The sequence below is a fragment of the Oncorhynchus kisutch genome, linkage group LG4 (assembly GCF_002021735.2).
Source record: "Oncorhynchus kisutch isolate 150728-3 linkage group LG4, Okis_V2, whole genome shotgun sequence".
Taxonomy (NCBI): domain Eukaryota; kingdom Metazoa; phylum Chordata; class Actinopteri; order Salmoniformes; family Salmonidae; genus Oncorhynchus; species Oncorhynchus kisutch.
The window spans coordinates 18,021,190-18,035,220 of record NC_034177.2 but is presented as its reverse complement, the minus strand read 5'-3'; the positions used below and the strand labels follow the sequence as shown (position 1 = coordinate 18,035,220).

The following is a 14,031-nucleotide window of genomic DNA, read 5'->3' as shown; positions in this document are numbered from 1 at the left end:
TACAGTCCTGGGAACAGTTCCTATGCCTTCAGCGCGGTGTCCGCTTTCAATGGGGCTTCTCATTGTGTGAATCGGTCACGCGAGAAAACAGGTTACTCTCATGCGCGTTCTGCTCCTGTGGTGTCTTTCTTCCAAGATTGATTAAACGATGCCTGTGTTTCTCTTCGTCCTGAGAATTGCTGTGAAGCTATATAGCATGCTAACGCTGTGTTCTGAACCAAGTTTGACAAGTTTAGTCGACATATAATATGTAATTTCGACGTTTTGGTGCGCACCAACTTTACTTTTTGGCTGCATTTCAACCGAAATATGTCGTGTTTGATAACCGAAAGACACAGACTTCAAAACTAAAGCTGTTTTTGGTAAGTATAAACCCTTCCAGGTCTTCTGATGGAAGAACAGCAAAGGTAAGGGAACAATGTGTTAAATTTGGGTTTCTGTGGACTCCGAGATAGAGGAGCCAAAATGCTAATTCCTGAGTGCCGACTCACATTATAGCCTAGTGAACGAAATCTGTAAAGTTAAAAATAAATGTAACACAGCGATTGCATTTAGAAGAAGTGTATCTTTCTATATATATGTAGAACATGCATATTTAGTCAAAGTTTGTTGTGTATTCCATGTTAGCTGACGGCGTGTGCAGAAGCCATCGTCATTTCTCCGGACATTTGAGTAGCATTTTTTTAACAATGAGTCATTGTAAACAGAGATTTATGGATATTTATAGCATATTATTGAAAAAAACATAAATGTACTGTGTAACATGTTATATTACTGTCATCTGATGAAGATTTCAAAAGGTTAGTGAAATTATTTATTTTAATCCTGCGTTTGGTGATTGCATATTTTGTTCAATTTGGCTATGGAAATTAGCTGTGTCTTCGGTGGTGGTTTGACATAAATATGTGCTATGTTTTCGCCGTAAAACATTTTAGAAATCTGACTTGCTGGCTAGATAAACAACTTGTTTATCTTTCATTTGAGCTATTGGACTTGTTAATGTGTGGAGGTTAAATATTTCTAAGAATATTTTTGCATTCCGTGCGCCACCGTTCCAGCTGACGGTGGGGGGGCTGGTCCCCAATTGGGAACCAACATCTTTGTCAGGTTAAAACACCTTTATGGAACAATAAATGGATTCCTATGTTTTTCCAGAATAGCAACTTTAGACCATGGTCTGATAAGGGTATCACTCTTCTAGAACAATGTTATGAGGGAATTATGTCCTTTGAACAGCTGAAACAGAAATACAACTTGTCTAACAAGGACCTCTAGTTACCTACAACTATGACATTTTATTAGGGTGAATCTCAAGGGTCAATGGAACCTACTTAAGATGTCACCTATTGAACAACTCTGCCTTGCAGACCAACCACTGTTCAAGACCATTTTCTGTGTTTACGATGCTCTTATGTCATGACTACCACTGCCTGAGCTAGATAAACCCCGACTTTGGAAAAAGATCTGGGTATTCTGTAACGATGTGCACAGAGTCAGGAAGCAAGTTCAGGGAGTGAGTGTTTTAATAAATAAACGCAATATAAATAAATAAATAAATTCATTAAAAATCCTACAATGTGATTTTCTGGATTTTTTTTCCTAATTTTGTCTGTCATAGTTGAAGTGTACCTATGATGATAATTACAGGTCTCTCTCATCTTTTTAAGTGGGAGAACTTGCACAGTTGGTGGCTGACTAAATACTTTTTTGCCCCACTGTGTGTGTGTGTGTGTGATATATATAATTCCACCAACTCCACACACACAGCTTCAAAATTACTGGCACCCCTGACTGCTAATGCGCAAATAATGCTTATAGAGATAAACTCAAAATACCAACTTGTGAGAAATATTACACTTTATTAATGTTGCAATGGTTCCAACTAAAATAATTTATTGATTTAATTAAAAATCAATGTCCTCCAAATCAAGGTTTCACAATTAATGGCACCCTTAAAGATGATTGTAAATAACATCTACCAAAATTAAACCAAATTAAATCCCACTTAGATAAACTTAAATAAGTCCTAAGGAACTATATTGAGCCATTACATCACTTCCTGTTTCACTAGGGTATAAAAATGAGGTAACACACATGCAATATCCCACTGTCATCCAACACCATGAGGAAAACAAAAGAACTGCCAGTTCAAAAGAGACAGATGGTCTTTGAAAGATTAGTGGAATCTGTGTGGGTAGCTGGACAGGTAGGATGACTGACAGTCAGGGTGAACAGGTGGTCACGTGTCAGGTGACAGAGGAATGGATGAGACTTGAGGCAGGAATTCCTATAACCATAAAGTTGTATATTTACTGAGTAGTCTGTGCTGCATAACAAAGAAAACAAAATAACATGTATCCAATCAAATTCATAATCACAAAGATCAAATCATAACAATCATTCATTAACATAATTTAGGGAATTCAACAATCCAGTTCAATAAGAAGTCAATAGTAATATGTCAAGTATTTCCTCCTCTTCTTCCGAAGAGGAGGCGAAAAGGATCAGAGGACCAATATGCGGCGTGGTAAGTGTCCATGGTTCTTTTAATATGTAAACGTACACATGAACAACTGATTACAAAAAAAACAAGAAACGTGTGAAACCCTAAACAGCCCTATCTGGTGCAAAACACAAAGACAGGAACAATCACCCACAAACACAGTGACACCCAGGCTACCTAAGTATGATTCTCAATCAGAGACAACTAATGACACCTGCCTCTGATTGAGAACCATACTAGGCCGAAACATAGAAAACCCTAAATCATAGAAAATCAAACAGACTGCCCACCCAACTCACGCCCTGACCATACTAACTAAATACAAAACACAGGAAATAAAGGTCAGAACGTGACATCATCTGTGAGTCAATTAGGCTCGTAACTATTTATCATAAATCATGAAAGAATAAACAGTGAATGGTTATTCAATCTATAATCCCCATTAGTTTGATATCAAAGTCGATCAGTTCAGCTAACAATGACGTTTATCATTTCACCCTTTCAAGTGTCTTCATGTGTACATGTAATGAATTTCCTTACATATTAACCATATCGATTGCATAATTGGCCAATGAGGATCCGTAGGGCCGTGATCATTGACAATTCACAATATATTTGAAGCGTGCGCTCCAAGCCGCGCTCCGCGGTAATAACTATAAAAAAATAACTGATGGCCCACTCTCCCGATCGCAACAGATTGTTCAGATGAAAGGCAACAGTGTTGGTGGACTTACGTGGATTCATGGACACACAGAACTTCTGGATCAGACAGAGTTAAGGAAGAGAAAGCAGTGAGATCAGGCGATGGCGATTTCCTCCTTTTATGGAGTTGAGATCTGTCGGACATTTCCACCGGAGCTAATTAAAGGCCCCTGGCCCAGCTGAGTAAGTGGCAATGAATTAAAGGATTATTCCACCAACTCCATGGGCCTTTTCTATAGTCGTAGACCTTCATAAATCTGGTAATGGCTACAAGAAGATCCACAATTGAATATACCACTGAGCACTGTCAGGGCAATTATTAAAAAATGCAAACAGTTGAAACAGTTGAAAACCTCATGGGTAGAGGACGCAAATGCATTTTGCCCCCCAGGATAGGGAGGAGGATGGTGAGAGAAGCAACAAAATCCAAGAATCACTGTGAAAGAATTGCAGGCCTTGGTGGCGTCTTGGGGTCACCAGCTTTCAAAAAGCAACATGAGACCCCACCTCCACAACCACAGGCTCTTGGAAGGGTTGCCAGAAGAAATCCCTTTCTGACCACAAGACAGACGCAAATGCTTGGAGCTTGCCAAATGTCATTTAAGTTATGACTGGAAGAAGGTGCTCTGGTCAGATGAGACCAAAATTTAAAGTTTTGGTCAGATACAGCATCGGCATTTATGGCGTCGAAACAGAGATGCATACAAGGAGAGGCACCTCATACCCACGGTGAAATATGGAGGGGGGGGGGCAGTGATGTTTTGGGGCTGTTTCAATTCCAGAGGTCCAGGGACACTGGTTAAGATTGATGGCATAATGAATTCCACCAAGTATTAGGCAATTTTGGTTGATAATCTGGTTGCCTCTGCCAGAAGGCTGGGACTTGGTTATAGGTGAACTTTCCAACAAGACAATGGCCCGAAACATACCTTAAGATCCACACAGAAATGGTTCTGTGACAACAAAATCTATTTTCTGCCATGGCCATCTCAGTTGGCCATGGCAATAATTAATCAATAATAAGCCATAATTAATCAATAATTAAGCTTTTGCAATAGCATTTGACTTTCAACATTTCTAATGAAAAGTTGAGTGGTCAACATAATGGCAACAGATCTTTTATAGCAAAGATCCACCCCCTAGTCGACATGACACCACAGATAATAGGAACTGTTCACAAAGAAAGACTTTTGCTTGAGAAAGGAGTATCCCATAGCCAGACAGCATTCACTAAATTATCGTTCAGTTTGGTCTTCTAAACGAGGTTCTAATCTCGTTCTTGGTACTTCATAGTAAAAAAACATTACCTCATCCAATGGTATATATCAATTGTCAATTCTAGATACTCCCATCTCAAATACATTCCCTCCTGGACAAACTCAGAGGGGAGTGAGCCTCTAGGTCATATACTAGGTCAAGATTCATGCAACATCAGAGGGGTAATACAATGGTTCCAGACCCTGCCATACTCCTCCCCCCCAATGGTAAAAGGAGGGAATGACTAGAGTACAGACATGGTGGAGCCCTTCACATGGTTTAGAAATAGTTACAGACACATTCAAATATGAAGACAATGTTCAAACCTGACTTCTCCCTTTCGGATATTCTACATATTACCAGACATGTAAAAGACAAGCCTGACCTCTCCCCTCTCTGGGCCCCAAGTGACTTTTCCCTAGAGAAGAAAGGAAAGTGCAACTGTCAACAGTATAGTCCAAAAGAAGACATTCTAATGACAAGTATAAAGAAAATAAAACATCTTATTTATCTATGTTACCTAACTTATTCTGATTCAGCTACGACAGGGACTATGGAGTAACCTATACAGGGATGGTGTTACATCCACATTGAACTCCAGATACAGACGGATCCAGTTTAATTTCCTCCATCAGCTCTATATCACCCCATCTACATTGCACAAGTTCAACCCTGATATCTCCTCCCGACGTTCAAAACTACACCGTTTCTGGCATACCCTTCAATTTAGGGGGCTGCATTCCCTTTGGTCATCTCTGTATACCAGTTGCAAGACCCACTGGTTGGTGCTTATTTATAAAACCCTCGTAGGACTCACTCCTCCCTCATCCTCCACATACAACACCCGTTCTGCCCCAAAGCACACATCCCTGGGTCGCTCGTCTTTTCAGCTTGCTGCAGGTAGCGACTGGAACGAGCTGCAACACTCAAACTGGAGAGTTTTATCTTAGTCTCTTCATTCAGAGACTCAAATCATGGACACTCTTACGGACAGTTGTGGCTGCTTTGCGTGACGTGTTGTCTCTACCTTCTTGCCCTTTGTGCGGTTGTCTGTGCCCAATAATGATTGTACCATGTTTTGTGCTGCTACCATGTTGTGTTGCTACCATGCTACCATGCTGTGTTGTCATGTGTTGCTGCCTTACTATGTTGTCTTAGGTGTCTCGTTATGTAATGGTGTTGTGTGGTCTCTCGTCGGGATGTGTGCTTTGTCCTATATTTTGGTAGGCCGTCATGGTAAATCAGAATTTGTTTTCAACTGACTTGCCTAGTTAAATAAAAATAAAAATAGCTGTTATCAAGTGAATATTTTGTTCAGGCAACTAGGTACGACCCCCACTGTACAGAAACCAATGCAGTGCCTTTACCACAATAGAGATTCTAACTAGCAGATAATGTCTCTGTGTCCCAGGTGTGTGGAGATGTTGATCAACGAGCAAATCAGACGCTACAATGAGAAGTTGGAGGAGAGCGAACAGCTGGAGCACGCTGAGGCTCTGGCCGTCAACCAGCTCAAACTCAAGAGACAGAACACGATGAGGACTATTCTACATGGTCTGGTCTGTCTGGACACTACCAATGGTTGGGGCCAATTCAGGAAACAAACTGACATTTCTATTCCAATTTTCCTCAATGCTTCTCTATGTCGCTTTCTGAATTGGCTGAATTGGAATGGAATTGATCCCAACACTGACACTTACCAGGTCCATAGACAGACCGACCATAGTCACCAACTGTATTTACTACATACTGCAGGGCAGGGCTGTACTACGACACTCCTAGTCCAGTAAGGCTGCAGGTTTTTGAGTGTCAGTGTATTGTCCAATATCCACCATGGCTTACTGCTCATTGTTTTGTGGTTCTCCTTTTTTTTCTTCAGCTGCACTGGCATTTGCCCCTCAGGGTTTCTGCTCCTTACAAAAGGAGTGGTGGTACGTATCCACGTTGCTCTGGTCCTCCTGGTAGCTAGATGCGGTTTGTCTTAACCAACCGTCTGTGCATGACTTGTAGTAGTCGATGACCCGCCACCCATCCCTCTCTCCTCTTCATACTAATTGGTGGAATACAGTGGTATACAGTGCTGCAGTGGTCTCCCAACTATGTTTCTGGAGAGCAACTGGGCAGGCTTTTGTTATAGCCCAGCAGTTACACACCTGGATCCAGGCGAAGACAATGATCAGTTGATTCTGTGCTGAAGGTGTTAGTGCTAGGTGTGCTGTCAGTGCTAGGTGTGCTGTCAGTGCCGCTAGGTGTGTTGTCAGTGCCGCTAGGTGTGTATCAGTACCGCTAGGTGTGTATCAGTGCTAGGTGTGTATCAGTACCGCTAGAACAAAGGCCTGCATACCTACTACTAGTACCTTTACGCGTCTAGATGTTAGACCCCTGTTATACTGCATGTTGGTTTCAGTCCTCAGTATCTGTGATGTGAAGGTTCTTCAGAGTGACGGTGTGGGTTGATGTTGGTCTTTTCTACATGTGACTAGTTTGTGGTTTGACTAGTATTTGGTGACATTAATTCTTGATCATAGCCCGCTTGTGCTGTATGGAACACATGATTCCTCACTGTACAACCTCAGGATTGGATGGATGGTTTGTGGATTCTCCCTGTTAACCGGAACCAAGCCTAATAACTGAATAATTGACATGGGAATGAGTTGTCTTCTTGATGATGGCTTTTACTCCTGGAGTAAAATAACCATTGCTTTGATTCGCAGCCTGTAGTTTTAGTCAATAGTAAAATCGTCATAAAAACCCTCACACCCGAAACTGACATGTTCCTACATGTTGTGTGGTTGAATAACAGTTTCATAGTGTCTGTTTATCCCTACTCATGACAACACCGCATGCTTTCCTCTAGTTACCATAGCTCACTGGAATGACACAGGCATGATATTAATAAACACTATGCATGATGATGTTACACAGGCACCCCCACCCCATCCTCTAAACCAGTGCGATATGGACTTGCTACTCGTTGAGGTGCCATGAGTAACTGTGTGTGTGTGTGTGTGTGTGTGTGTGTGTTCTCTCCTAGATGCATAAGAAGTGCTGACCTGATGATGGTCCCTGAGAAAGATGAGCCACTAGACTTTGACACAGAGGCTGAGGATAACCTGATTGCATCAAGTCTATAAAACAAGAGAAGTAAGAACTGAACTGAGCCCCTGATTCACCACTAAATTCAGCAGATATTTTTGGCAATGTAGTGTATGTGGGCACCTCTTCAAATGATTGGATTCAGCTATTTCAGCCACACCCATTGCTGACAGGTTTATAAATTTAGTACACAGCTATGAAATATCCATAGACAACCCGTACTGAAGAGCTCAGTGACTTACAATGAGTCACTGTCATATGATGCCACGTTTCCAACAAGTCAGTTTGTCAAATTTCTGCCCTGCTAAAGCTGCCTCAGTCAACTGTAAGTGCTGTTATTGTGAAGTGAAAACGTCTTGGCGCAACAAATGGCTCAACCGTGAAGTGGTTGGCCATACAAGCTCACAGAATGGGACTTCCAAATGCTGAAGAGCTCAAAAATCATCTGTCCTTTGTTGCAACACTCACTACTGAGTTCCAAACTGCATCTGGAATCAACATGAGCACAATAACTGTTCGTCGGGAGCTTCATGAAGTGGGTTTCCATGGCCGAGCAGCCGCACACAAGCTTAAGATCACCATGTGCAATGCCAAGCGTTGGCTGGAGTGGTGTGAAGCTCTCCGGAGTGATGAATTACGCTTGTATCACACTGGCAGTCAGACGTATAGATCTGGGTTTGGCGGGTGACATGAGCACGTTACTTGCCTGAATGCATAGTGCCGAGTGAAAAGTTTGATGGAGGAGGTATAGTGGTCTAGGGCGGGTTTTCATGGTTTGAGCTGACTGCCTTAGTTCCAGTGAAGGGAAATCTTAATGCTTTAGCATACAATGAGGGGCGATTCTAGACTTCTGTGCTTCCAACTTTGTGGTAACAGTTTGGGGAAGGCCCTGTTGTGGAAACCCACCCCAAAGGACTCAAACTCAAAGTAAATAAAGCCATCTTTATTATTACGGCTGTAGAGGTTCACAAATTCAATACAAACTTGATGAAACCTCTGAAGGAGAGGTTCCCTTTCAGTCCTTTTATACTGCTACACTAACAAGTTATATGCATGTTTGTTCCTGTATGTGACTGATTTATACCACACAGGGCTTCTGTCCTTGAAACTGAGACATTTTATCACTTCTCTAGTCCTAAAATAATATTCTTGGCGTACTGCTAATTTGCTTATCAGTGATAGTGTAGTTTCCTCCTTTGTGCAATCATCCAGTCACTGGCATGAACCCAACCAAGATAGGTTATTACAAAAGCAGCATTGTGCTAATCTTACGATTATATACAAACAAGAACATTTCCATCACAGCCCTTTCTGTTTCAGCATGACAATGCCCCATGCACAAAGTGAGGTCCATACAGAAATGGTTTGTCGAGACCGGTGTGGAAGAACTTGACTGTCCTGCACAGAGCCCTGACCTCAACCCCATCGATCACTTTTGGGATGAATTGGAACATCTACTGCGAGCCAGGCCTAATCACCCAACATCAATGCCCAACCTCACTAATTCTCTTGTGGCTGAATGGAAGCAAGTCCCCGCAGCAATGTTCCATGAAGTGCTTTGAAAGGCCGGTCATGGCTCACATTAACACCATCATCCCAGAAATGCTTGACCCACTCCAATTTGCATACCGCTTCAAAGGAACACCTATGTGAGAATGTTGTTAACTTCTTATGGATCCCTTCGTGCGCCAATCCCTTAACAGGATTGATTTGACAACACCCAGTAAAATTGCAGTGCGCCAATTTCAAAAACAGAAACACTCATAATAAGAATTCATAGAGCATACAAGTGTTATACATCGATTTAAAGATTAACTTCTTGTTAATCCAACCGCAGTGTCAGATTTCAAAAAGGCTTTACGGCAAAAGCAGACCATGCGATTATCTGAGGACAGCGCTCAGCATACCAACACATGAAAATCTGATATAAATAACGATATAATTCATGCCTTACCTTTGAAGATCTTCTTCTGTTGGCACTCCAAAATGTCCCATAAACATCACAAATGGTATTTTTGTTCGTTAAATTGCTTCTTTATATCCCCAAAATGTCCATTTATTTGGCACGTTTGATTCAGAAAAACACCGGTTCTAACTTGCCCAATATGCCTACAAAGTATCTAATAAGTTAACTGTAAACCTGGTGCAAACAACGTTCCTAATCCAAATTTATGTGTTCTAAAACGTAAATAATCGATCAAATTTAAGACGGGAAATACTGTGCTCAATACCGGACAAAAACTAAGTGAAGCACGTTCCAGGTCACGCGCACCAAAACATTAGAGTGCACCTGGAGTGACACATGGAAATAACAGGGCTACTTCTTAATTTCTCAAACGAAAAACATCAACCAATTTCTAAAGACTGTTGACATCTAGTGGAAGCCATAGGAACTGCAAGTATATTTCTATTAAAAAGGGATTGCCATAGAAACCTAATGGAAAACAGATTGAGGTAAAATAAAAATTCCCTGGATGGATTGTGCTCAGAGTTTTGCCTGTCAAATCACTTGTTATACTCACAGACATTATTCAAACAGTTTTAGAAACTTCAGAGTGTTTTCTATCCAAATCTACAAATAATATGCATATCCTAGCTTCTGGGCCTGAGTAGCAGGCAGTTTATTTTGGGCACGCTTTTCATCCGGACGTGAAAATACTGCCCCCTAGCCCAAAGAGGTTTTAATTGACTACAGCTCAGCGTTCAACACCATAGTGCCCACAAAGCTCATCACTAAGCTAAGGACCCTGGGACTAAACACCTAACTCTGCAACTGGATCCTGGACTTCCTGATGGACCGCCCCCAGGTGGTAAGAGTAGGCAACAACACTTCTGCCATGCTGATCCTCAACACTTGAAATATATGTAATATCAAGTGAGAGAGACTGTCATTTCTTCAAGCAATCATCTTTGTTCAATATTGATTATTATTGCAATACTGAGGCTCCACGCCCTTGAGTGTTGGACCGAGTAACCTAACCTTTACACAAAGGCAAAGTACTAATAATATTTATAAATATATATATATAGCTGACACTAAAAATGCTTAGTCATGATTGGTTCCACCCATCCATGCTGATTGGGGCATCATAAATCGCAGTCCCGCAATGTCATTCATCACAAACCCACTGATATTGCCAATTACTTTAAGGATTTTTTCATTGGCAAGATTAGCAGACTTAGGCATGACATGCCAGCAACAAACACTGACACTACACATCCAAGTATAACTGATCAAATTATGGAAGACAAGAATTGTAATTTTGAATTCTGTAAAGTGATAAGATTTTATTTTATTTTTCCTTTATTTTACTAGGCAAGTCAGTTAAGAACAAATTCTTATTTTCAATGACAGCCTAGGAACAGTGGGTTAACTGCCTGTTCAGGGGCAGAATGACAGATTTGTACCATGTCAGCTCGGGGATTCGAACTTGCAACCTTCTGGTTACTAGTCCAACGCTCTAACCACTAGGCGAAGATTTTTTTTCTATCAACAGTGACAAGCCACTGGGGTCTGACAACTTGGATAGAAAATTGCGAGGATAATAGCGGACAATATTTCCACTCCTATTTGCCATATCTTCAATCTAAGCCTACTAGAAAGTGTGTGCCCTCAGGCCTGGAGGGAAGCACAAGTAATTTCGCTACCCAAGAATAGTAAAGCCCCCTTTACTGGCTCATATAGCTGACCAATCAGCCTGTTACCAACTGTTACGTTCCCCAGATTATGTGTTGTAGTTTGTGTATTTACATGTGTTTATTTCAGGAAATGGCTTCCTGAAATCCCTCAAGCAGCTGATTGGTCGACTCCAGGGCTAATTGGAGAGCTGACCCCGCCCCCTCGTCAAGACGCAGCTGTCTCCAATTCCTTCCATTCCTTCTGAAGCTATATAAAAGCCAGTGTTCTGTTCAGGAGAGAGATCTTTTTGCAGACATTTTGAGAGAGATTTTGCTAGAGAGATTTTGCTAGAGAGATTTTGCTAGAGAGATTTTGCTAGAGAGATTTTGCTAGAGAGATTTTGCTAGAGAGATTTTGCTAGAGAGATTTTGCTAGAGAGATTTTGTGAGAGAGATTTTGTGAGAGAGATTTTGTGAGAGAGATTTGTGAGAGAGATTTGTGAGAGAGATTTGTGAGAGAGATTTGTGAGAGAGATTTGTGAGAGAGATTTGTGAGAGAGATTTGTGAGAGATTTTGCTGGGAGTACATTGCTGGAAAGTGGTATGTTCTGTGAGTTTGTTGCTCAGATAGAGCTTATTTGACGTCCTTTGTTTCTTAGTTTGTTTGTGAAATTGTTTTATATTCGGTTTCATTTGTTCCCAGGGGGGAAGGGGAAGGCACCTTGGGAGTGTTTAGGCAAGAGGCCCGCGGGCATACATATACCCGTAGCATATTCGCTGTCTAGGCACACTAGGTAAGACCTGGGCGGACCACCCCTTGTATTTTGGTTAGGGCACCAGGTGGTGCTAAATTAGGTAAGTAGTGGGTAGGCAGGTAAGATAGGAGAGGGGGCTTTGAGATTTACTTTGGTTCCGTCCAGCCCCTTTTCCCCATATTACCGTGTAAAGGAATAAAGTCCTTGTAAACGGTACCACATTCTGCATGTTGTCATCCTTACTTGCATCTACAGTCCATACCTTTTTCGCTTCACGGAGAGTTTAGTTGTAGCAGGGTGTTGCGTTCCCTCTTCATAGAGGCGTGCGTAACACCAACCCTTAGTGAACTTTTGGAAATTGTGTTTGAGCAGATTACAATGCTAATTTACTGTAAACAAATTGACAACATACTTTCAGCACGGATATAGGGATTCAACAAGGACAGCACTCACCAATTACAGATTATTGGCTGAGAGAAATTGATGATAAAAAGATTGTGGGAGCTGTTTTGTTAGACTTCAGTGCGGCTTTTGACATTATCTATCATGGCCTGCTGATGGAAAAACTTGTGTTGCTTTACACCCCCTGCGATATTGTGGATAAAGAGTTACCTGTCTAACTGGACATAGAGGGTGTTATTTAATGGAAGCCTCCCCAACAAAATCCAGGTAGAATCAGGAATTCCCCAGGGCAGCTGTTTAGGCCAGTTTATTTTTTCACTCTTTACCAATGTCATGCCACTGGCCTTGAGTAAAGCCAATGTGACTATGTATGCAAATGACTGAACACTATACACGTCAGCTACTACAGTGAGTGAAATCACTGCAACACTTAACAAAGAACTGCATTTAGTTTCAGAATGGCTGGCAAGGAATAAGTTCAAAAACTAAAAGCATTGTATTTGGGACAAATCATTCACTAAACCCTAAACCTCAACTTAATCTTGTAATAATGTGGAAATTGAGCAAGTTGAGGTGACTAAACTGCTTGGAGTAACCCTGGATTGTAGACTGTCATGGTCAAAATGTGTTGATACAACAGTAGCTAAAATGGGGAGAAGTCTGTCCATAATAAAGTGCTACGCTGCCTTTTTAACACTATCAACAAGGCAGGTCCTACAGGCTCTAGTTTTGTCAAACCTGGACTACTGTTCAGTTGTGTGGTCAGTTGCCACAAAGAGGGACCTCGGAAAATTACAATTGGCTCAGAACAAGGCAGCACGGCTGGCCCTTCTATGTGCATGGAGAGCTAACATTAATCATATGCATGTAAGTCTTTCATGACTCAAAGTGGAGTCAAAGTGGAGGAGTGATTGACTTCATCACTACTTATTTTTGTAAGATGTGTTGACATGCTGAATCCACCGTGGTGTCTAGGTTTAAAAAACTAGCACACAGCTCGGACACCCATGCATACCCCACAAGACATGCCACGAAGGTCTCTTCACAATCCCCAAGTTTTGAACGGACTATGGAAGGTTCACAGTACTACATAGAGCCATGACTACATGGAACTCTATTCCCCATCAAGTAACTGATGCAAGCAGTAGAATCAGATTTGTTTTAAATGGAACAATGGGGATTGTGAAGAGACAGACACACATACACAAGACAGGCATGCCACACACACATACACATGGATTTTGTATTATAGATAGAGTGCGTTCTGGAAGTATTCAGACCCCTTGACTTTTTCCACATTTTGTTACGTTAGACTTATTCAAAAATGGATTAAAAAATGAATCCCCTCACCAATCTACACACAACACCATAAAGAAAGCAAAAACAGATTGACATTTTTGAAAATGTTAAAATAACTAATGAAACATTACATTTACATAAGTATTCAGAACCTTTACTCACTGCTTTGTTGAAGGACCTTTGGCAGCAAATACAGCCTTGAGTCTTCTTGGGTATCGTGCAACAAGCTTGGCACACCTGTACTTGGGGAGTTTCTCCCATTCTTCTCTGCAGATCCTCGCAACCTCTGTCAGGTTGGATGGGGAGCGTCGCTGCACAGCTATTTTCAGGTCTCTCCAGAGATGTTCAATCAATCGGGTTCAAGTCCGGACTCTGGCTGGGCCACTCAAGGATGATCAG

General features: G+C 41.5%; 1 protein-coding gene across 3 annotated transcripts in view; it reads right to left on the bottom strand.

The window, feature by feature from the left end:
• The window catches only part of LOC109889162 (putative ferric-chelate reductase 1), a 51,297-nt gene that overhangs the window by 16,419 nt on the left and 20,847 nt on the right, over positions 1–14,031 (bottom strand). The window contains exon 12 of one of the 3 annotated variants that reach the window (XM_020480381.2): positions 1,833–2,287. The exons of the other annotated variants lie outside the window; for them this stretch is intronic. The gene's annotated coding sequence lies outside the window, so the exon portion shown is untranslated. Of the gene's footprint in view, positions 1–1,832; positions 2,288–14,031 lie in introns of those variants that run through there. 3 annotated transcript variants of the gene reach the window in all.